A 24341-nucleotide genomic window follows, 5' to 3' on the forward strand; every position below is an offset into this window, starting at 1 on the left:
GTCAGCAATAATCAGCTGACTGGAGGTAACTTTAACCTCCTTCTCTGGGCTTGGATTTTCATTTGTAGCGCAGCCTGTCACTTTACAAATGGAAAATGTCGCCCGATGTCCTAGTGATGCCAAGTGACTGACAGGTGGACAGGGCCCTACCCACCTGACAAACTGGCTGCACGGGTGTGGAGCAACTCAGGCTCCAGACCTCTGGCCAGATCCAATTCCCCTCCTCTGTAATCAATGCATACTGGTCAGGTGTGAATGGCCCACAGTGATACTCCCAATAAAAAAATTAGGTGCTGATATTTTATTGTTTAGGAGAGAATAGAATTAGTGATCACTCTTTTAAGAAATTTATCCGACTTACCTAAAGAAGCAATATTTTATTGTTCATTTATTACTAATATTAAATAGAATCTTTCATTGAAATATAGTAGTATATAGAATTATAGTGCTGAAATTAAGGATTTTCATGTATTTAAATTAAGCAAATTGATAAACACTGTTCTTTGCTATTAAGTACCATTTTCACATTTTGTTTTCTTGTTTTTTCACATTTTCTCTCACTGGCTTTACAAAATTTCACCAGCTCTCACTAGTCAATCTGCAATCTATCTGCGTCTAAAGAACAGATAGAATTAATAGTAGTGAGGAAAAGTCACATTTTAAGATTTTCATCTCTATAAAGTCAATATTTACTTGTTGGTCCAACTAAATATAAACTAAAATATGATTTCAGAATCTGAAAAAAATCAACATTAATTTATTTTCTGTTTTAGTTTTGGTGTGTATATGCAGCAGAGCTATGTTAGTACACTCTGGGGCAAAGTTTCATTTATAAAACATTCTTTAAAATTTACTGCTTCATATATTGCTTTTGAATGTTTAATGTCAGTCCTGTTTTTTGCAGTAAAAATATTGTGTCTGCATATCTTCTATGATAGCCTCAGTGTACATTATCTGTCATCTCAAGAGATTCAGATCCAGAATCAAATGACAATTTATGAGTCCATGGTCAAAAAACTACACTCTGCAAATATGTGATTCACCATCAGCATTGATTTCAGTGCCTCACGTATGCCTAACTCTGTGCTGAATTGTGGTCATAATGTAAAGTGACCAACAGTGCAACTCAGAAGGGGATTGATTCCAAAGGCTGAGCAGTACAACAAAAAAGGCACTGCCTCTGGTTGCTTTAAGATGGATTTTTGCAGGCTGCATAACAACCAGGTGGGCTTGATCAAAAAACCTCACTGAAAGGGCTGGTCTAAATAACTTGGTACTAAGGCATTTAGAGCTTTAAATCTTGAGGTTACCAAAGCATTTGCCATTGCAGCACAACATTTAACCAATAAACCCATATTTAAACTTCAACACACAGACACCCGCGCTCTGGAAAACAATAATGAGAAGGTATTTCATTTACTGTAAATAGATCACTAGCATAGCTTTCAAGCAGTCAAGCAGCTGTAATGTATTTAAAGTAAAGACTTCAGTGTTGTGTGTGTTCTTGGAGGACCCTGGGACTCCTCAGGAGCTGATCAAAAGTTCCTTAGTGAGAAGATCAATTATCCTGAAGGAGGACTTGCTCACTTCCAGTTTTCTCCTACAGTGCCCAACATCAGTGGAGAGTTTGATGTGTTCTTTTAGGGTGAGCTCTCAGCTCAGATTGGTTAGCACACTGCATAAGCAGAGTAAGGTTTAACCCACTACCCAGAATCCCCTGCAACAGGTGTGCAAGGGGGGTAAGCATACAGTTTGAGGCAGAAAAGCTTTCCTGAAACTAACACTTTTCACAGCCACAGTTGCAATTCATCTCATGGTGGTCTGGCAGAGCATCCAAATGCTCTGCTTAGTCTAAGGCACACCTCTCATTGGAATGGTAAACCTAGAATCATAGAATCATAGAGTTGGAAGAGACCACAAGGGCCATCGATCCCAACCCCCTGCCAAGCAGGAAACACCATCAAAGCACTCCTGACATATGGTTGTCAAGCCTCTGCTTAAAGACCTCCAAAGAAGGAGACTCCACCACACTCCACCACACCTGTATCACTTCAGGTGGTGGATTGAATGTTCTTCCATAACCGTCCCTCAAAATTGCCTGAGGGAATTCGTTGGGTAGGGAGAGAGATTCCAGCCTAAACTTCTGTATGATGTTCTACTCTTCTGGGTACGTGTTTTGTACGGAAAAGCATTCATTCATGAGAGCTCTCACCTGCAGTCTGAAGGGATACCACCCAACAACTTTAGACACCTCTGGTAAGAACTAGGATCAGAAAATCATGGAAATGAAGGGCCTTGCGCCTGAGAGAGAACGAGGCCTAAGAAACATAAACAAAAGGAAGGTTTCAAGCTCGAATTGTGCCAATGCTAAAGGAGATTTGCTTCATTAACCTCCAGATGACAGAAACCATGGGTGACAGCAGAAAAAGTAAGTTGAAACAGCTCAAGGAAAGATGACAACATGTCAGAAGCAAGATGAGATGTGACAGGAAAGAACTGAGGAAAATGGGGAGAGGGGGAGGAAACATGGAAGACAGAAGATGCAAATAAGAACTGACAGCAAAAAACTGCTTGGGATTGTAAATGAGCACAGTGGAAAGAGAAGAGGAACACTCATTGAGCTGGAACCACTGAATTATGGAATTAAGCCCCCAGAACTCTTAGCATAGCAATACTGTCTCCCAGTCAATAGATCAGGCCTCAATTTATTACACTGCATACATCTCTCTGCCTTTCTCAGCCTGTCCTTGTAGGATCCTTGTCGTTGACGCTGACTAGAAAATTAACCAACCCCTTTCTCTCCTTGTCTCTTCCTCTCTTTGTTAAATTAGTGAGAAAATGTAAATGTTATTTTCTCTCTCCCTGTCATCTCCTCACTGACTTGGTGAGACACTAGATGCTAATAGTGAGAAGATTTAATTCTTTCATTTTCTGCTCTTGCCTTGGAGGCTGGTGGCCCTTTGCAGGTGCTAATGGACTCTTTCATGCACACAAGTTATCAAGCACCAGTGCAATTACTTTCAGCAGTTTCCTGCCTAGCTTGTGCGAAGTATACGGAGAAATACCACAGTTGAAAGGTTGGTTCGATCTCACAGATAACTGTTGCTTGCTGTCTAAGTTCACTTAGGAAGCTATACTCAACTCATTCCCATTTTGAAGCACTGACAGAACTGAGAATATGTGAGAGAGTTCAGTCTCTGGGGTGCACTGTAGAAATTAAAAGATATGTGCATAAAGGCTTTCTTTAAACCATTATGTGAAAATGTCCCTTCCCTATTATGGACCACATGGACACATATTAACAGAACTTTTGCTAAGCCATTGTAGGTCTGAGTTGATTTCAAGTCACTGACCAATAAAGTAAAATAAATTATTTTATAGACTATAATTATTTCAAGATATAACCTTTTTTCCCTTTAAAAACAACAACCCAACAATTTATTGTACTGCTGACAATCACAGATGAGTCATTGTCCTAGAAAAATCACCAACTTTAACCTGCCAGCTGCCTTTAACGGCCCCTTCCTCCAAGGTCTTATGCTCTTTCTGTGCCATGTTAATGATAGTTAATTCTTCCTTACCCCAGTGTCATATGTGTCTCAGGTAGAGAATGAGGATGCTCTTCGATTTTTTTATTTGCCATGGGGGAGGGAATGCATAGGTTGCATCTGCCCAAACACTGAATACCATAAAACCATCCCACCTTCTTCATTTGCTAGTACAAAGAAAAAGTGTCTCCTGTTTCATAGTGTCATGAATAAGCTCTTTCTGTGACTTCCTCACCTGAGTAAAATCAAACCTTTCTGTTCCTTTTCTGAGGGAAAGGCGGAGGTATCAGTGTATTTTTCTTACTTTTATAGCTCTGCACAATTTTTTTAAAAAAACTGTTTACTCAGAACCTCAGACCCACTTAGTTCAATTGGACTTGCTCTGCGATGTGATCCCTCTTCACTCACTCTGTTGCCCAGCAAGAGTATCTGCTCAGTAACTCAGAAAAGGCTAAATTATATTTATACTATACAGTGGTACCTCTGGTTACGTACTTAATTCATTCCGGAGGTCCGTTCTTAACCTGAAACTGTTCTTAACCTGAAGCACCGCTTTAGAGCTGATGGGGCCTCCTGCTGCCGCTGCACGATTTCTGTTCTCATCCTGAACCAAAGTTCTTAACCCGAGGTACTATTTCTGGGTTAGCGGGGTCTGTAACCTGAAGCGTATGTAACCTGAGGTACCACTGTATTTCTTTCCCCTTCCAAGCGGCTGGCTGGAATTTCTTCATCAAATCATTTCTTCCCCAATTGTCTTGGTGATTATCTGCTGGTGAGTGAAACCAGGATTTCTTTTTTTGCTTATCAGGTAGGAAGAAGCTTTTATTCATTCGTTCGTTCATTTATTTATTACTATTATTTTGCATTGCTGGTTGCTGTTCCAGGTTATGGCAGTAATGAGTGAGTCAGCACAAATCAAGCAGTTTCTATCCCCTCTGCCATTTAAGCCTTTATTTTTAATCTTACTTATTTCAAACCAGCTGTAGTTAGTATTGAGGCTATATGGGCACTCTGCATATGCTCCCAAGTATTCTCTTTCATTCCTGTATGCTTTCAGTCTTAACTCTTTTTTCCCCCTCTAGCAGCTATTACCTTTCATTACCCCACATCATTTATTATTTACATGGTCACTATAAAAGCAGCATACAAAAATTAAAAGAGAAACAGATGCCCCTGCAGGCTTAACAAACAGGAAACAGAGGAAATTGGGAGAGGAGGAGGTAGAATCAGGCTGCAGTTCGCCAGCTGGATCTAATGGTGATCAGGGTGTAGAGATTTGAAGAAATGCAGCTGATGGGGCCCAGGTAGGAAAATGGGAAAAAGAGAAAATCCACTTTATTAGTTGAGAAAAATAATAAGGATAAGAACTATGGTCAAATGCCTTTCTTTCAAGCTCAAAACTTAGTAATAATTTGAAAAGTTTTGAGGGAAGGATGTTGTTCTAGAGAACTATCGTGCACATTTTGCTTCGTAGTTGTGTCAGGGCTAGTTGCTACTTTGGAAATAAGGAACAGACAGTGTAAAAGCAGAAACAGAATGGCCCCTTGGTAAATATAAACAATAACAAAAATTGAACTGTAGCTTGAAGTTGACGTTCCAGATGGGTTGTGGCTGTGAAGGAGTTCATGAAATACTAGAATGGTTTCAGTTCTAAAATACTGTTCTCAAGTGGCTGTAGCACAGTTCACTGTTCATGGCATTAAATTGTTAAAGGGACCCATCTGACACGTTCTGGATTTTGTACAGTCCCTAAGAGGGAAGATGCTTTTGCTGACATTAGACGCGATTCCCTATGATAGGTGATTTGGCTTACTGGACAGAACGATCTGGCCTGCTTAACGTATTATTTGATTTATCCCAAACCAACCTTGTATAAGGTGGTTTTTGGTTTGGTCATGTTTATGCTTTCATAGGTGAATGTTGGATAGTTTTGAAATGGTGCAATCATTGATTGCAGCTTGTGGTTAGCCTAGAGAAAGCTTAACCATGACTTGCTAAGCCAAGGCTTGGCTTTGCCAAGTGTGAGCTCACGCTTGAGCTAAGCCAAAGTTTGGTTTAGTGTGACCTGTGGATCAGGCCCTTAATGTCAAAAACAGGTGGAGGAAAGGTCATATTTCTGTCACATTTTAAATAACGTCTCCACTCATCCTGCTTTACAGTAAACCAGCTTGTAAAATAGTAATGTATGGTTTGGTTCTGTTCTCTTTATCTTACATTCTATTTGATATAAAAAAGGACATAAGGACAACAGTGCTGTCTTTGGCTTAGGATGGTGTTCTAACCTTCTGTCTCAGACTACTGAATTATTTTCTTTTGTGTATTGTAATTGCTTCTTTACTAATACCCCTTTCCCCATTTTCTTAATGAGCATCTGGAGATACTAGTTTTTAAAGTGATGATAAGATTCCATGCTAGAAATGCTTTTTTGGGGGGTTTCTTTTTTTTAAAAAAAGGTAACTTTGGTAGGTTAAATAAAAGCAACAGCCTGGATATTTTAGAGAAATAATAGGCTAAGATAATGAGGTTTCAGAGGCAGCTCATGTGTGTATGATAATGACTTTTTCATGAGGATTTTTTTTTAGTATGCAGTGTCATATTGCGCTACTGCTGCCTGGTATTTTTTAACTATGAAAGCCTTCATTGAGATGACAGATAGTAGGATTCTTTCATGAGACTTGCCCTTGGATTAGAGGTCTCTTATTTGTTCACATTGATGTGATAAATGATAATGGTTCTTGAGGAACTGATACTGTTTATTGTGTTCACTGAGAGTCTTTCCTTTGCAATCACTTTTAAAAGAAAGGCAAACACAAACAGGTATTAAATCACTGCTGTGAAAGTTTCACTTAAAATTTTAAAAGCAGAATGATCTAAAACTCTTCCTTGGTTCTGGGTTCTTGCTTCCCTGCCCCCCCCCCATACCTGCTCGCTCCCTCTCTTTTTAATCTTTTTTCTTAACAACCTCGCTTCTTTACTAAAACAGGTGGATGCCCACAGCCCAAAACTCAACGCATCAAGCATTCCCATCCTTCTATACGCAGATGATAGGATCTTGCTTTCACGGACAAGAATTGGCCTAAAACGTTTGTTAAATTCCTGTATTGACTATCTGTCCAGAATGAAATTGTGCATGAACTTTGATAAAAGCAAAATAATGATTTTGGGGGATTCACGCAAAAGCTATATTTGGGCATTTGGTGGAAAACACATCCAGCAGGTATTCGAATTCAACTACCTGGGAATCACATTCCATCATAGGCTTCTATGGTCCTCGCACCGTGCAATGGTGGTGAATGCCAGTGAGATGTCTATGCAGGCCATGATGCGTTTCTTTATAACAAGAGGTAATTCACATATCCCTCTGCCCTCAAGGTTTTCAGCGCCAAAGTTATAGCTCAATTGCTCTACGGAATTCCAGTCTGGCTGCCAGGGTTTACCCAGCTGGTAGAACGAGTGCAGGCAGCTTTCCTTTTTAAGATTTTTGCTGTCCCACACTGTGTCCCCTATGCAGCCTTGTGTCTAGAGGGAGGTCAACACATGGTAGAGACCGTAGCCTGGGCGAGATTTCTTACATGCTGGTTAAACATCTGCCTCACAACAGATAAAGATCCTCTCCTTAGTGAAGTTTTGCTAGATCCCTTTCCTTCCCCAGGGCTACAATAGTTTAACATAAGGTACAGCAACTTGGGCTGTCAGTGGAATCTTTGCGATCGGTGTCCCCACCATCTGCCAAGGCTATAATAAAAACTAGGTTGTGGGACATTGAACGCCAGGAACTAACAAGCAGCAGCAGAGAAAACATGCTCCCCTCTTAACTTTCAGCTTTCTTGGGCACATGAAATTAACCACAATTATCTTGAATTTTTGCTTAATCCTCAAGAAAGGAGGGCAGTTTCGCTGGCCAGGTTTAATTCAAATCCTTCAAACCTCCTATGGGGAAGGTTCTCGGGAATGGGGGAGGAGAACGTATTTGCCCATGTGAAGACCATCAGGTGGAAACTCTTACACATATGGTTCTTAGATATAAACTATATGTTGATCTCTGCCAGCAGTTCCTAGATCAGCTCTGCATCCCCAAATGGAAACCAGAGTTAGAGGTCATACATTTTCTGGTATTGGGGAATAATCAGGAGCTCACCAAGTTAGTGGCTAAATATCTTTATCTGGTTTTTTGTCGTCGAAACACATTGCAGACGTCTGATCTCCCTGGAGACCTAGAGATGTAATGTTAGACTGCTTTGCCTCTTTCATTTGACAAATGTTTTGTGTCACTGGGAAAGTGGTAATTCTGTATTGATTTGCTATGGATGTTTGTATGTGATGCCAATAAAAGGCTTGATGATACCACCTAGTTTTTGCCTCCTTGGTGACCTCAGAGCCTGCCTGAGGAGCTGACTCTAGATCTGTGATGATACCATTAAAACTGTTGATTATCATGTGTTGTACCTAGTTTGAATCTAATACCTGTGTCCTATCCTTTAGTCTTTATCTTCATTCATGAGATACACACTTTTAGAACAGCAACACAATGGTCATGCACAAATTCAAAATAATCCAATGGAATACATGACTCACATCCAGTACCCTTCTAATAATATGAGCTTTGAGGTTGAGACCATTGTTAAGAATGTTAAGAGTCATTGTTAATGTTGAGAATGAAAGAGAACTGTTTTTTGTTGGCATATAGTAACTGTCTTTGTATCATGGCATTGCAATTTAGCAAATAATATGTAATTTGGGAAGGTTTTCTCCTGGTTCTTCTCACCCTGTAGGTGTTACAATTAATTACCGCAGTGTTTTCTGCTTTGCAAGTACTATTATCGTTAATGATGATTGGTGTAGATAATTTTGCTAAGACTCCCAGATCCTAGCTTAGGGCTATCACTTTGATTTTAAAGTGTTGATTATTTCTTATCTAACTTTGAAAATGAGATTAGATACATTTAAACCGATGTTTCTTCTATTGTCTAAGTATGTAGATTTATATGGTAATTTAAAATCTGATAAGCTAGGAGTGGCATAATAAAGCAATCACAGTAGCTGACACATTCCAGAGAATCCAATTCAGTCTTGATTCAAATTGGGTGGGGGGTGGGGAATTACTACTGAATGCTAAAGAACCATGTATCATAGAAAACACTTTAAACTGATGTTATCCCTTGCAAGATACCAAGTAGTCAGTTTTGGGTTTTCTGAAAGGTGCCGCTATGCATTTCATATGGCAATGGGCTCATAGCAACTAATAACACATTATAAACGAGGGTTGGCCTTCTAGAACTCCCATCAACCCTCCCTGTTGGCCATGCTGGCTAGGACTGATGCGAGCTATAGGCCCAACAACATCTTAAGGGCCACAGGTTCCCAATCCTTATTATAAACCAAATATTATTGTTAGGATTTATTATCCCCATTAAATAGAGAGTTCTTAAATAAGAAGAAACCAATGTATACTCATTGAGATAAATAAGCCTCTTCTTTTCAGTTTACCACATTGCAGTTACTGCAAAAATGAACAGCATGCAAGGCACTGGGCAGAGTGTAGAAATGATACCATCCCCGTCTGTAGCACTTAAAGTTGCTATCAAATAGTGCAGGTAGCCATATTGATCCAAAATATGAGAAATCCAAGAGGATAATGCCTTTCGGCTCCTACAGACATGTTTGTTGAGCATTCATTCATAGTTTGCCCAAAGCTTTCAAAGAAGTTACCGGTACATGGTGTCCATTTGTTCTGATTTGATTATAGGGAAGTTATAAATTTTCCTGTCAATCAGTTGTTATCCTATACTTTTTTAAAGTACATTTCCTATAACTTTGCAGATCGTAAAAAAGTATTTCTTTTTTAAAGTTAGTTTGTTGTACCAAACTGCTTTAAACCACCAAGCTAAATTTCTGGTATGCCAATGAAACCCTCTCACAAAATAGTGACAGTTATTAGGAGGTGACCTTTATTAGGATCAACCAAAACGTCAGAAAATAGAGATTCCACTTTTGAGTTCTCAATTACTCTTTCGGGCTGCATGTTTAGCAAAATGGTGTGGGGTGAATTGGGCGTGATGTTAAATCCCCAAGTCTGCAATTTGCAGCAAGAAAAGGTATAGGAAGTGTTCAACAGACAATTAGGTGCAAACAGATCTCAAGCTTGCTGGGATAAAGAAACAATGTATTTAGCCTATTATTTAAAAATATAAACTTTAGCAGTTAGTAAGTGGCATTGTTGCTAAATGGCACAAAAGCAGCCAATTATCATACTAACATTACATAAAACGGTGCCTATGACTGGAGGGTGACTCCAAGTAGGTATAGTAAGAATCGTTTTCCCATTTGCACTGCACTGCTCTTCATGCTTAATATTTAAAGACTGCTCATTATTGCAAAGAGTGCATGGGCCAAGTTGTTTGTAACCTTTGGCTTGCCATTCTACAGCACCAAGCTAGTGCTGACTTGGGTTGGGAACTCCAGTTCCAGTAGATTGTGAAGCTTGCACATTGTGAGTTGCACCATGAACTACCTTTCTTGAGTTTGTCCATGCAAAAAACTACCGTATTTTTCGCCCTATAGGACGCACTTTTCCCCCTCCAAAAATGAAGGGGAAATGTGTGTGCGTCCTATGGGGTAAATGCAGGCTTTCGCTGAAGCCTGGAGAGCGAGAGGGGTCGGTGTGCACCGACCCCTCTCGCTCTCCAGGCTTCAGGAAGCTATCTGCTAGCCGTGGGAGACGCAGCTCTCCCACGGCTAGCGGAGAGCTTGCCAGCACCCAGAAGCTTGGGGCGCGCTGAGCTCAGCACGCCCCAAGCTTCGGGCTTCGCGCAGTCCTCCGCTAGCCGTGGAGGCTTGCGGATAGCAGCCTGTTCTGGGGGCTGGGGTCGGGGGAAGCTCGGGCTTCCCCCGCCCCGGCCCCGCATCTGGGCGGGAAATAATTTTTTTTCTTTATTTCCCCCCAAAAAAACTAGGTGCGTCCTATGGGCCGGTGCGTCCTATGGGGTGAAAAATACGGTATTTGTCCCTCTCCCTTCTTCCTATGTCATTTCCTTGGTCCCCCCCTTGTCTCCCCCCTTTTTCCCATGAGAAGCAATGGTGGTTGATGCATAATGGCTTTTGCTACATATTGCCACAACATAATATTACTAAAATTGAAAAAAAAAAACAAAAACAAGAATTGGTTTTCTATGTTCTTCTATCTACCAGCATGCCTAGTTTTGCCCGAAAGGAGTGAAGACAAACATGAATAGAGCGTGCACATGGCAAACCTTATGCCTTTCAACAGCCTCCTCTCTTTTCTCCCGCATCTCAGAGATCTCTGTGATTCACTTAGTTATGTAATCCATATTTTATAACTGAATTGTGATCAAACAATATTGTAACCATTGTTCTTGCTGCTTTTACATCTTCACAGCAGACCCTGCAATAACTTTAGACAGCTGAGTTAGATTGTTTTTCTTAAATCTCTTTTCAGGCTGTACATACTGATTAGTTAAGATAAAGATAAAGAGGTTACAGTCTTGGAAGAAAGCCCCATTTCTCTGTTTGGGCGGAGAGCATGAATTAATAAGACTTCATTCCTCTTAGTTAAAGCCTGGTAACTGCTGTAGGAAGGGGAAATTTGGCATGAAGAAAGTTTTTAAAAAATATGTGTGTGTGGCTTCCTGAAAACTGTTTTAATTGCTTCAGAAGCAGATCATCCAAAGGCATTCACTCCCCCACCACAATATATATATATATATATATATACACACACACACACACACACACACACACACAAGCCCTCCTCCTTGCAGTTTTGAAGCATTTCACAGACACAGAAAAACAGTCTTTTAAAGATGGACATAAGATTTGAAATGTCAGTCGGAACATATCCAAGGCTGTCAGCTCCAAACCTGAAAGATAAGTTCTCTTGTTGAAGATAAGAACTAAGGATTGTTGTTTTTTATTCTTCCAAAAAGAACATTTTGAATTGGGACAAAAATACAGGATACTTACATGGGTGTTCTGGGACAAAGTTCCAGGCTGGAGCCATTAGTAATTTTATTTTAGTGGATGCTGTTAGAATTAGTCACATGATTCAAATGTGTTGCCAAATAATACTACGTAGAAAAGCTGCAGGTGCTCTTAAGTCCAGGACTAAATATTCTGAAGCAGATTTGCCAACTGCAGGGGTGAATATTCCTCGTTGAATAAGTGCCTGTTAGAGATGGTAAAGCTCAGATGTTGTGTTAAAAGAGAACTAGGTTGTACATTAAGGCTGTGCTGAATTCTTGGGGTGGGCTTTTTTCTTTTTTCAAATGTTTGGCCTCCCACGATACAAGCATTCTCCCCCCCCCCACCTTTTTTGTGGGGCGCAAGAGACCTTTGCAGAAACATTTGTAAGACCTGGTAGAGTGGATGAAGCTACCTTTTTTACATTAACAAACTCTTCGCAGCCAGCTTCTAGCCAGACGATTCTTCGTCCTGGAATCATCATGTGACCATGCAGTGTCATGTGGCCCACATAATCATTCCAGGAAGAGCTCAACGGCTGGAAGCTGATTGCAAATTAAGTCTGAGGCTTCCTGTACTGTAAAGAGTAGTTTCTTGCTGCATCCAATTAAGCTACTCCAGTTCTTTTGGCCAGAAGATTGAGAAGACCTATAGCTGAGCCTGTCCTTGATGCCACTGTTGGTAATATATTTTTCATAATTATGAGTATGGGCTAACCATGCTTTTAGAGTTGAATAATTCGTTTCTTCTTTATACTTTGTGAAAAGCATAGGGTGTACCCTCTACTCTGGAGCTATTAGTGCCACCCTTATCACATTGTTAGCAAAAACCCATTTCGAATTTGACAGCATTCCTCGTATATCTTCAGCAGAAAGATGTTCCCTCAGTATACATTAGCATTTTTTGTACATCTTCATAAACAAAACACTCATTCAGTGTTCCTCTGCTTTCTCCATATGGCCTGAGCAGAGAAAGTTTTGCTTGGCAATTATCTTGTTTTCCGAGTATTTTTCATAAGCGTTTGCCTTGGCATCCATCAGTTTTATGTTTATCTTCTTAGAAAGTAAGATGTCTGCTCAGCATTCATTGACATACAGAACACAGTCTCATTACAGGACAAAGGATGAGCTATGCATAAAGTCAAATATCAAATTAGCATTACAGGAAGCTTTTGCTGTGCTCTGAATATATCATTAGTATAAGTAGTTAACAAAAAGTTCCTCACACAACCAGCAATTGTGATAGGTAATTAAGACTCTTACATTTTGCAGTCCCGCACTGAGCTCCATTAATGCACTGTATCCTAGATATGCCCTATTCCAGCATATGAGATATGAAGCTGCCTTATACCGAGTCACTCCATTGGTCATCTCACTAAGTATTATTTGATCTCATTGGTGGCAACTCTACAGGGGCTCATGAAATGAAAGGGGTTTTGCAGTTTTGAAATTGATAATTAATCACTGAAATTTTAAGTGGTTGAATCCATCTTGATTCAAAATGGTGTCCAGTTGTTTCCAAACATATATGGAAACCTGCTTAGGAACACTAAGGCAAATTTTGGTTAGAATATCTTAAAAGGTGTCCAAATGCATAGTGAACAAACAATTTTCCAAAATACATTATAGATTATACTGTATCTGGCTTATTTGTAATGAGTAAATACAATCAAACCTCAGGTGTCAAACATAATCCATTCTGGAAGTCCGTTTGGCTTCTGAAACGTTCAAAAACCAAGACAAGGCTTCTGATTGGTGGCAAGAGCTTCCTGCACTCAAGCGGAAGCCTCATCGGATGTTCAGCTTCCTAAAAACATTTGAAAACCAGAGCATTTACTTCTGGGTTTTTGGAGTTCAGGAGCTAAAACGTTTGAAAACAGAGCTGTTCGGGAGCTGTATATAGTTTTAGTGTTTATTATTTAGCAACTTTTTGATTAGTGTGGTTATCTTGGAAGACAATTGTTTTAAAAGGCAGCTTAGAAATATTTGAAATAAAACAAACAGAACAAGCACCTGCCAAGTTTCAAATGGCAGCATATTTACAGCAGCACTATAAATTATCTTCTGATCTATGGAATGGTGTTACTATCTTGGGGGCGAGGGACAAATTAGAATACACTGCAGTCAGTTCTAGCAGTATGGAATATCCTGTTATCTTTGGATTTAGGACAAGCCCTCCACAAATGACAATATGATCCAACTTTACCATAATGTTTCTTATAGAACTTTGGACTGTTTACAAATATAATGTAACCCTATTATGTGTCAAATACCAATGCCCGAAACCCTTAAAAGGTAATCCTTTGATGTTAACCTAGGACAATTGGAAGATGAAATTTCCAATTGATGAAAGCTACATTTCTGGGTCAAGATTAGAGCCAATATAGGCTGTCTTTTTAATATAAATTGGATCTTTGGCCCAGACATAGGAGCCCCATAACTTAGCGTAGAAATGGCACTTAAAAAAATATGGTACATCTGCTTGCAATAAGATTTTCCGAGTTATAGCTATAATCTCTATATCAATATATCTATAATCTAGTTTACCAGATTTAAATTATAGTTTCTGTTACAAAAAACAAACCAAAAATGGAATCTTGTCAAATTTTTGTGGCTGAGCTCTGTTTACAGATACATAATTTAGAGACATAATTTAGAGTTTACAAATTTAATCCGTTCCAGAAGTCCGTTCTTAAACCAAAACCATTCTTAAACCGAGGCTTGCATTCCCTAATGAGGCCTCCCACTGCTGGTGCCCTTCCACCATTTGGATTCTGTTCTTAGACTGAGATAAAGTTTGCAAACCGGGACACAACCTCCGGTTTTGCGGAGTCCATAAACTGAATCGTTTGTAAACAAGACTGTTCTTAAACCGAGGTACCGCTGTATAGTGTCTTGCTAAATCCCACATAATCTGGCAGTATTTAACCCAGATTCCAAATCTACAAATGCCAAAATATCAGTTGGTTTTCATTGATTATTTTAGGGGCTTTTCTTCTGTATTACACTTGACTCCCACACCTCTGGTGGTCGCATGGCTTTTCTGATGATGCTCTCATAATGTAGAAACACTGAGTGGAATCAGATGTGGGGTGATATCCAGTGGTAGTCATACTCAGAGTAGACCTACAAAATTAATAACTCATCTACTGATTTCAGTGGGTCTACTCTGAGAACGATTTAGTTACGGTATATATTAACCCATAGATACTTCCCACACTAGGACCACCATGAAACCTTGCAGTTGGTGACACTCATGTAGCTGCAAAACTGATTCCTCTCAAGTGACCTTGGAATTCTTATACTACCAGAACACCATGGGATGCAGACCTGCTACAGCATCTCTCACATTGCGGATTTAATGTACAAATGGGCTCTTCATTGTCTTACGTTTCTGCTCCATATAACAAGAACTATGGGATAAGTATCACTTTGTGGACTTTCAACTTTGGTACTGAGCTTAATATCCTTATTCTCAATTAGGCTTGTTCTAATTGAGAAAACAGAAATTTTCAGATCAAATTATAAATGCGGTACATTCATTAATACATACATACAGGACAAATGTTTGGCAAACTAAACATTTGTCCTGTATGTATGTATTAATGAATATAACACGTTTATAATTTGATCTGAACATTTTTGCTTGTTGAGCAGAGACTTTAACATATTGCTCTGGTTTATCTTATGCCAAATTTGATTACATCCCTTGAACATTAGTTTCAGAAGGCTCACTGGTCCAGGAGACGGCTAATTAAATATGTTTGACACTTGTTCAGATAAAATGTGAATTTCATGTTCCGTTTTTTTGTATTTTAGGAGCATCCTATGCCTCTTTGTTTATATTTTTGTATATAGCAGGAAGTTCATTTTGTAACATGAACTCAGCACAAGTTTGGGGGGAGAGGAAGGAAGACAACCTTTGCATTATTATTAAGCACCGTTTGGTTTTCTAAGATTAGCACCCTGATCCAAGCAATGCAGACAAAGCCTTATAACCATCATTCAGCTGCTTAGAAAGGGCCCTCTGCAATGACACTGTCTGTTATAGCCTCACAGCACAAACACATCTTGTTGGCCAATATTTCTCCCTCAGTTAATGTGAACAACTGCCTCTGAAAAGATCACAGTCATAATAGATGCTCACTAGTAAGTCGGAAGGCATGTTCAGCTATGAATATGCAAACAGAAAACAGCAGGGGACTGCACACAAATATAGCGACTCAGAGGAGAAACTGTGAAATTCAGGATCTGGCAGAGTAACTGATAAACAATGTGACATAAATTTACACTGTAAGAAAGTAGGAAAACTGGAATTTTAATGAATTGTACTTTCCCAATCCACTTACACGTACACATTGTCTAGTATTGTCCAATAATATTCATGGAATATTTTTTTACCATGCTGACTATCTAGGTGGCTTCAGATATGTTTTTCTTCTTGAAATTTACCTCTGGCCCATGTCATATTACTGTGTTACTGAAATAATTTTCTCCAGGACCTCAGGCAATTTGCACATATGTGTGGTTGTAGATGTGATATATAGATATGTATGTGTTCACCATTATTTATTCAATTAATATTGAAAATAAGTTGCAGTGGGCAATGAAAAGCTGTGTTAACTTTTAATTAGCATGTATATGGTGCTTTAGAAAGTCTCAGGAATTTATAGCCCTGTAAAGTAGGGCTACAGATATAAGGTTGAAGCTGACAGGTTGTGAAGAGCTATCCCTAGTAGGTTCATATCTGAAGCAGAATTTGAACTGGTAGCTTCCATGCTTACTTCTCAGTTATTTGAGGAAACTGAATGCAACAGTTGTTTTCTCATGTGGGCCCCAGGTATCTCAATGGTATTCTGGTAGGGCAGAGTCAAGACATGTAATTGGGTTTTGTTTCTGAATTATGAAGCATTTTTTGGGGGGGGGGGGACTGAAAGACCAAGGGAACGTATGAGTCAAATATAAGGGTGCAGAATATCGAATTGCTCACAACCTTTGGCAACCTTTTTTTTCTAGGTTAGAGATAGCTCTGCTCAAGTATATGGGCCATCTGTCCATCTAAGTATTAACGTAAGATGCAGATTTTTGTAAGCGACTGCTGTTCCAGGGATTCCATTTCCACAAATGGGAGGGAGTGTTTAGTGGTTCCACTCAACAAAGATGATAAAAATCAGTTTCAAACTGATTCCTAATTTTGATTTAATAATGTGTGCACATAATTTGCAACATTAATTCTGATTGTTCACTCCAGTGTTTTTTAAGTTTAGAAGGGCCATTAGACACTTCCCTTCATTTGTTTGAAATCTCTCATTAAAGCAAGGCATGGTGTCATTATTACTGCCTCTGCAGCCTGCAGTAAGTGTTACAAAGTGCCCTCCACATTTAAAATGTGATGAATTACACCTATCAGGTCAGGTAACATGCTATAACTGCTCTAATTCACTTTGCAGCCTACAAGTCCAATGCCAGTTCAGAATTTCTGCAGAACCCAGTAAATCAAGCAGAAATCTCTGCACAAGATAAAACACTCTAGGGATATAAATCTGGTGAAATGTGTGACTTTGTAAAAAAATAACCCCTTCATTCTCAATTTTTTAGATCAAATATGTTTTATTTTCAAGCAGAATTTATACATGTTTGGATTCGGGGCTGTAATATGCAATGCAGCTTAATACGCATAACTTTGTAACTAACTGGGCAATGCCTACTAGTTGCCATTTTGGGGAAGATGATAAGTTACTAGAGCTATGTGTTCTTACACTTGTAGTCATCAAAGGGAATGATGCTTCCTGGGTTTAATTCAGAAAATATAAGTTACTGTCTTATCTTTGCCAATAGATCTAGAAAGGGGCAGTCTGGAAAAGTGAAGCTTTGTGTGTTCCTGCCTTTAGGATTTGAAAGAATTTCAATTTGCCATATTAGTTTCAGTATTGACGACTGATCTGATGGTTCTAATGTTGACTTTAGAGCCATTCAGGGATGTGAGACCAGATAGGTTCGTAATTTTAACAGACACTTTCTAAGGACTGTTGGCTGCAGAATGGAATATGGTCCCTGTATGCTTAGTGGGCCTTTGGATCCAGTTTTGTTGGATTCCAGCCCATGAGGAAATTCAAGGTAATGAGATAGCAGACCAGGCCATCAAGGATACTTCGGGCCATAAATAAATTGATATTAAATTGCCTTGGTCTTCCCACTGTTGGGATAATCAGGGGCAAAGATGTTTGAAAATGGGTGTCAGCAGCAGGGGTGTGTATTCCTTTTGTCCAAATTTTGGAGAATTTTTGTTTTTTTAATCAGCCGATGGAGGTGAGATAAGTTGGCCTGTTGTGGTTTTGACCAGCGGCGTAGTGTGGGTTGTCAGCACCCGGGGCAAGGCAAGTAATTTGCGCCCCCTAACCCGGGAGAAGGCAAGTAATTTGTGCCCCCTAACCCGGGGCAAGGCAAGTAATTTGCGCCCCCTAACCTGCCGCCGCTGCCAGCTTCTTCTTGCTGCTGCCTGGTCTGGTCTGGTGTGGTTCTCTCCCGCGCTCAGCGCTGCGCTGGGCGGCCGCTGCACTGTCCCTCCCCCAGATAGTCCCTCGCTCTCTCTCCGCACCGCACGCCTGGGACCCACCCCCTCCACAGTGGGCGGCGACCCAGCAGCTCGGATCCGGATTCGCACAGCCAGCACTGCAGTGAGAGAGAGTGAGTGAGCCAGGTAGGGGCAGAGAGCTGCGAGTGCGAGCGCCCTCCCCCCAGATGTTGCGCCCGGTGCGGCCGGCCCCCACTGCACCCCCCACGCTACGCCACTGGTTTTGACAGTGCACTGTGCTCTTTGGAGTACCGTAATTTGTCTAACATATATTGGGAGAACTGATTCTGGCCTTAGTGAACTATGTTCAGTGGAGTAAACGGCTATGCATGTTTTCTAGGATTGTACAGGGATGAGGGAATTTCTCCTTTGCACAATGAATGAGTTGGGTGTTGTGATTTCATTGCAGATAATGCCTTTTAGGATTAAAAAAAAACCTTTGGGGTTCAGTGCTGGCAGTTCTGTGGACCTTCTTGCAGGTTAACAGAATTTATGACAGACTTTAACTGAGAAGCATAGAAACGGGGAGGAATGGCTGCTCTTACCTAAATGGCTGAACCAGTGAGTACATGCCCTAGACTCCTGTGAGGTGTCATGAGGCATCTCCAACTGGAAAACTAGTGCTGGTGTCTGCTTGTTCTAGTACCTTAGGAGCATAAGAGAAGCCCTGTTGGTTCAGGTGAAAGGCCAGTTTAGTCCATCATTGTGTTCACATAGTGACAACAAATATGCCTAAGTAGGAAACCCACAATTAGGGCATGAATGCAACAGTGCTCTCCCAGCTTGTGATTTCTAGCAACTGGCATTCAGAAGCAGAGGGCCTTCTCGATAGTGGCGCCTGCCCTGTGGAACGCCCTCCCATCAGATGTCAAAGAAATAAACAACTATCTGACTTTTAGAAGACATCTGAAGGCATCCCTGTTTAGGGAACTTTTTAATGTCTGATGTGCTACAATCTTTATATGTGCTGTAAGCTGCACAGAAGGGCTGGGGAAACCCAGCCAGACGGGTGGGGTATAAATAATAAAATTATTATTATTATTACTGCCTCAGACTGTGGCCAGTAGCATTTAATACCTTTGCAAATGAGAACACAGAAGCATCATAAGTTCTTTCACATACTTTCTGGAGTCAGGCCATGCCTATTGCAGTGGAAGAAAGTATTTGCATTAAGGCAGGGAATTCTTTTACATACAGAAATTTCTGTAAAAGTGGTGCAAGAATAAAGGTAACTAATTAGTCTAATCAATTTCCATCCTTTTAAGGCAGGCTTCCTCAACTTCGGCCCTCCAGATGTTTTTGGTCTACAACTCCCATGAACCCTAGCTAGCAGGACCAGGTCAGGGATGATGGGAATTGTAGTCTCAAAACATCTGGAGGGCCAAGGTTGAGGAAGCCTGTTTTAAGGCATATGTATGGGTAAAATTTCAGTGACAACATCAAAGAGCCTACATATTTTATGAGCTAACATTTTTATCTTAAAGTTCAGAAATTTCATAAAGATGCTATTTTTGGCCTGTGCTAACTATTAAAATATTCAAATTTTGTGCACAGTTTGCAACCTTGTACAGCTGAAGCTGTATGGGAGTAAATGAAGGGTGCAGATGCGCTTCATAACAGAGAGATGGTATGAATAATCAGCAGTACACAAAACGCATAGTAGATTTACAGGGGTGGGACGGGGGGGAGTGGGAGAAAGACATTGAATAAAAATGACAACTCCTAATTTTGATGTTTAATGCAATAAAAAGGTATTTCATTTCTCCCCCAAAAGATGCTTTCTTAAGGGGGAAAAGTTCCTTTGTTGCTAATTATAAATTTAAAGGAACTTTTTCCTGTCAAAAATTGAACCATAATTCTCTGCAGGAGTTCCTAACTATTTAGCATAAATGTCACTCCAGGCTCTTTCTGAATTATTGGTATACTTATTCCCTTGAAAGATTTTTGAAATGACATCTTTTTAAATTTCTTAAATGGTGCCTTTTTAAAAAAGAAAAGAAAAAGAACTTGCTATTTAAAAATATTTTAGTGGAATAAACGTTCCGATAGTTTGAATCTGTTTTCAATTGAAAACCACAAGTTTAAAAACTATAAATAAACAAAATATTCTATCCTGGCTCCTACCTGGCGACGAATGTGAACTCAGGTGATGATTTTTCCGGAAAGCTTTAATGCTGAGATTAGTGCAATACATATGCAAAAACACTAATTAAAAGCACAAAAGGCAATACATATATCTGCTCAAAAGCACACTTATGCTAAGGCGCAGCAAGTAATATGGCTATTCAAGCAACGGTGTTGATCTAAGATGTGCTCCTTGCATTTCTCTTATAAAGAAATTGGGTGGGCACAACTTAGCGCTGCAAGCAGTTTTGTTCCTTTGCAAGCCATCTAGCATTCTGCCTTGAAGGCTGGACCTTCTCTACCTCTTCATGTCTCTGCTGGTTTCTCCAGGACCTAGGTGAAGAGGAGGTATGGCCATCTGTCATGGATGCTTTAGTTGAGATTCCTGCAATGCAGGGAGCTGGACTAGATGACCCATGGTGTCCCTTTCAACCATGGGTGTAGTCAAGAGGGGGCAGCTGCCCCCCTAAATCAATAAAAATACATAGCTAACTGAGATTCTCCCCCCCCCCCCGCCACAAAAATCCTGGCTATGCCCATGCTTTCAACTCTATAATTTTATGGGTCTTTGATTCTAAGCTGTTACTAAAGTAATAGCCCCTTCTCTATACTTGCTCTGGTTTATTTTTCACATCTACAGTATGTCTCACTCTTTCTGTTAGAGATTCAGGTGACATAAATAGGGACTCTCCAGGTTAGCTTGAGGAGGTGTAAGTAGCTCAGGTGAGGTTCTTGGCAAGCACGGATTCAGACCCAAATCTCCAGTCTACAAGTCACAGGCTGTAACCACTGTATAAGGCTTTGCCAAGCTAGTGCTCTCTGGATGTTTGGGATGGCAAGTCCCATCAGACCTGAGTGATCCCAAACATTTGGAGGGCATCAGGTTGCTGTAGGAAGCTGTACGCTATTCTATTATCAGTTGATTTGTAGTTCCGTGAGTCAGATTTAAGTTTGACTTTGCTGATATGGCAAAGGCCTTATTTCCGTGCAGTTCCCTTAAACATAGCAATCAGGAGGAAGCCTTTCATGTAGGAGAAGCCAGTTTTACAAACCAAGCCAGGAACAGGTGTTTTGCAAAAAAATAAAATAAAACTAAACCCTACTTCAACTTTTTCAATATGTTTGAGAATCATGATCCTGTGAAACATTTTTAATGGAAATACTGTAGGGGAGAGAAACGGCATAGCAGAAAGGCACAAGTTAATCAAAACTCTCAGATGAAAAGTTACTGATCCTAAAAAAAAAAGAAGTCTAGTAACTTCTAGTTTTTCTCTGATCCGTGTGTGACTTTTCTATTTAATTTGCTTAAGCTTGGCAAAGGTGGACAAGGAAGAAAGGTTTTATGAGAGAGATTATTTTACAGCGACACAACCAGATTGAGTCATTTGGAAAGCTTTAGCTTTACACTGTGGAAGTATTTCTGCATTAGATTCAACTGCAGAGAAGGCAGCTATGTAACTTTTTTTGTCGTCTTTTAATAGAAACGGAACCATTTAGCACAATCTAGAAGACAAGGCACAAGCTGCGCCATCAGCTGTTCCTTGTTCTATGCAGTCCAAAATTCTGTTCTCGCAGTGGCCAGCCAGATACCTATAGGGAAGCCTGCATGCAGAAGAATGAGCTCAGTAGCACTCTCCCTCTTGTGGTCTCCAGCAACTAGTATTCAGAGACACAATGACTCTGATATGGCAGGCAGTACATAGCCATTGTGGCTAGTAGCCACTAATATCCAACATGAATTGGTCTAATCCCCTTTTAAAGCCGTCCAGGTTAGTAGCCATCACTACCATCTTGTGGCGGCAAATCCCATAGTTTAGTAATGCAGTATGTATTGGTCTGTTCTGATTTTTCCAACATTCAACGTCATTTGTAGGCCCAGGGTTCTAAGTGTTGTGTGTGAGTGAGCAAATTTTCTACCCACTTGTTTCACACCGTAATTGTATACACTTCTGTCATGCCCCCCGCCAAACCCACACACCAATAAATTGATAAACATTTCCTAATAGGAGAATTGCTTTAGCCACTTGATCATTAGGGGAATAATTAATATATTATACTTTTGGGAGTGGAATAAGGAGGCAAATTGTAGAGGTAACTAGCCAAGGGCCACTTTGTACAATTAAAACAGAAAAATAATTCCCAAGTGATGTTCCAGAGCATACTTGTAGTTCTTGTGAAAAAACCTACTACTAAGTCACATGAGAAATAAATCAGTTAACACTGAGTGCTTTTCTGCCATCCCACAGAGAAACCAGCCTACTGCAACCAACCCTTCCTGAGGTTTTTTTTTTTTTAAATAATTTTTATTAACCGACCAATCAAATCAAATCAAATCACATCACATAAATTCCAAATTACAAAGCCGAATTTTTTAATTTTTGTTGGGGGTACCCATATTTCAAGTTCCGAAGGGGATCCAATCGTCTTCTTGCTGCTGCATTAATGTCCACAAATCTGTCCAAATAATGTTCATAATTCTATCCAGTCCTATCTTGCTGTTTCCCACATCTCATCTTGTTATTTTCATATATTTTTCCTTTCTCTTTGTGACCTCTTCTGATAATCTCCTTAAGCAGGTAAAAACAAGTTGTACTCCTGTGTGAATTTTTCTTCTGGGTTATTTTTCAACTCAGCTTCTCTGTACGGATGCTCTTCATTCTTCGGTGCAGCTCAAATCAGGTGTACAGTGGTACCTCGGGTTACAGACGCTTCAGGTTACAGACACTTCAGGTTACAGACTCGGCTAACCCTGAAATAGTACTTTGGGTTAAAAACTTTGCTTCAGGGTGAGAACAGAAATCGCGTGGTGGTAGCTTGGCGGCAGCGGGAGGCCCCATTAGCTAAAGTGGTACCTCAGGTTAAGAACAGTTTCAGGTTAAAAACGGACCTCCGGAACGAATTAAGTTCTTAACCTGAGGTACCACTGTACTTGAATTGTTCAATCACTCATGCTGCAGAGGCATTACCTGCTTTCAAAGCAGAAGTGACATGTCTGGTGGGGAGGAGCCACTACATTACATTTCTGGCAGCCAGGTTGCTTACTGAAAGGGGGAGGGGATGTCTGTGGGAAGGAAGTGTGCTTTGGGGACCAATCTGCGGATGTGTTTTCACCACTCTGACCTCCCTGCCACCTCATCCCTTCCCTTCTCACCCCCAGTAAGCAACAGCAACCTATCTGCTGGGAAGCTAGGTTGAACTACTGTCTCATCCGGTGACCTACTTCTGCTTCAAAGGAATCACATCCTCCCTAGCAGTGTTGTTTGGTCATTTTGTTCTCTGGCATGAAGCCAGAATTGCACCCTCCTCTCCTGCTACAGCCAATATTTTTAAAAGTTTACTCCACCATTCAGATACCCACTCTTTCTCCATGTGTTTAGCTTATGTATCAGCATCAGCTGAATTAATTGGATCGAGTTGTAAAACATTTCTTGGACTGTAGTATGGCAGACTGTGTTGTATGTGTGCTGCACATTTAACTATTCTTCTCTTATTAAATACCGTATTTTTCGCCCTATAGGACGCACTTTTTCCCCTCCAAAAATGAAGGGGAAATCTGTGTGCGTCCTATGGGGCGAATACAGGCTTTCGCTGAAGCTTGGAGAGCGAGAGGGAAGTCTCCAGGCTTCAGGAAGCTATCAGCAAGCCTGGTGAGCCCGCTGGAGTTCCCGCAGGGCTCCCTAGGCTGCGGATAGCAGCCTGCTGCACGGCGCGCGGGCGCCCTGAAGCAGAGTGCCGCGCGTGCCGGGCAGATATCCGCAGCCTGGGGAGCCCTGCAGGAGTTCCAGCAGGGCTCCCTAGGCTGCAGATAGCAGCCTGGTGCACAGAGCGCGGGCGCCCTGAAGCAGAGCGCCCCGCGTGCCGGGCCGATATCCGCAGCCTGGGGAGCCCTGCAGGAACTCCCCACAGTCCTATGGGTGCGTCCTATGGGCCGGTGCGTCCTATGGGACAAAAAATACGGTATAATGCTTCTAGTACCTCTTCTTCTTCCTCCTCCTCCTTCTCCTCTGCCGTATTATTGTTATTTCTGTCCCTCCTTCCTCCTGAAGGAGCCCAGGGCAGCAATTTACAAAATAATGAAACAATTAAACATGAAAAAAACCAACAACAACAACTCCTGAA

General features: G+C 40.7%; 1 long non-coding RNA gene across 2 annotated transcripts in view; it reads left to right on the plus strand.

Moving 5' to 3' along the window:
- The first annotated feature begins 12060 nt into the window (after positions 1-12060).
- LOC308474957 overlaps positions 12061-24341 on the plus strand; it is a 37590-nt gene continuing 25309 nt past the window's right edge. For both annotated transcript variants that reach the window (XR_013985051.1, XR_013985052.1), the window contains exon 1: positions 12061-12206. This is a non-coding gene — a long non-coding RNA (uncharacterized lncRNA). The remainder of the gene's footprint in view (positions 12207-24341) is intronic.

This window comes from Podarcis pityusensis, assembly GCF_964106645.2.
Source record: "Podarcis pityusensis genome assembly, chromosome: 4".
Lineage (NCBI taxonomy): Eukaryota > Metazoa > Chordata > Lepidosauria > Squamata > Lacertidae > Podarcis > Podarcis pityusensis.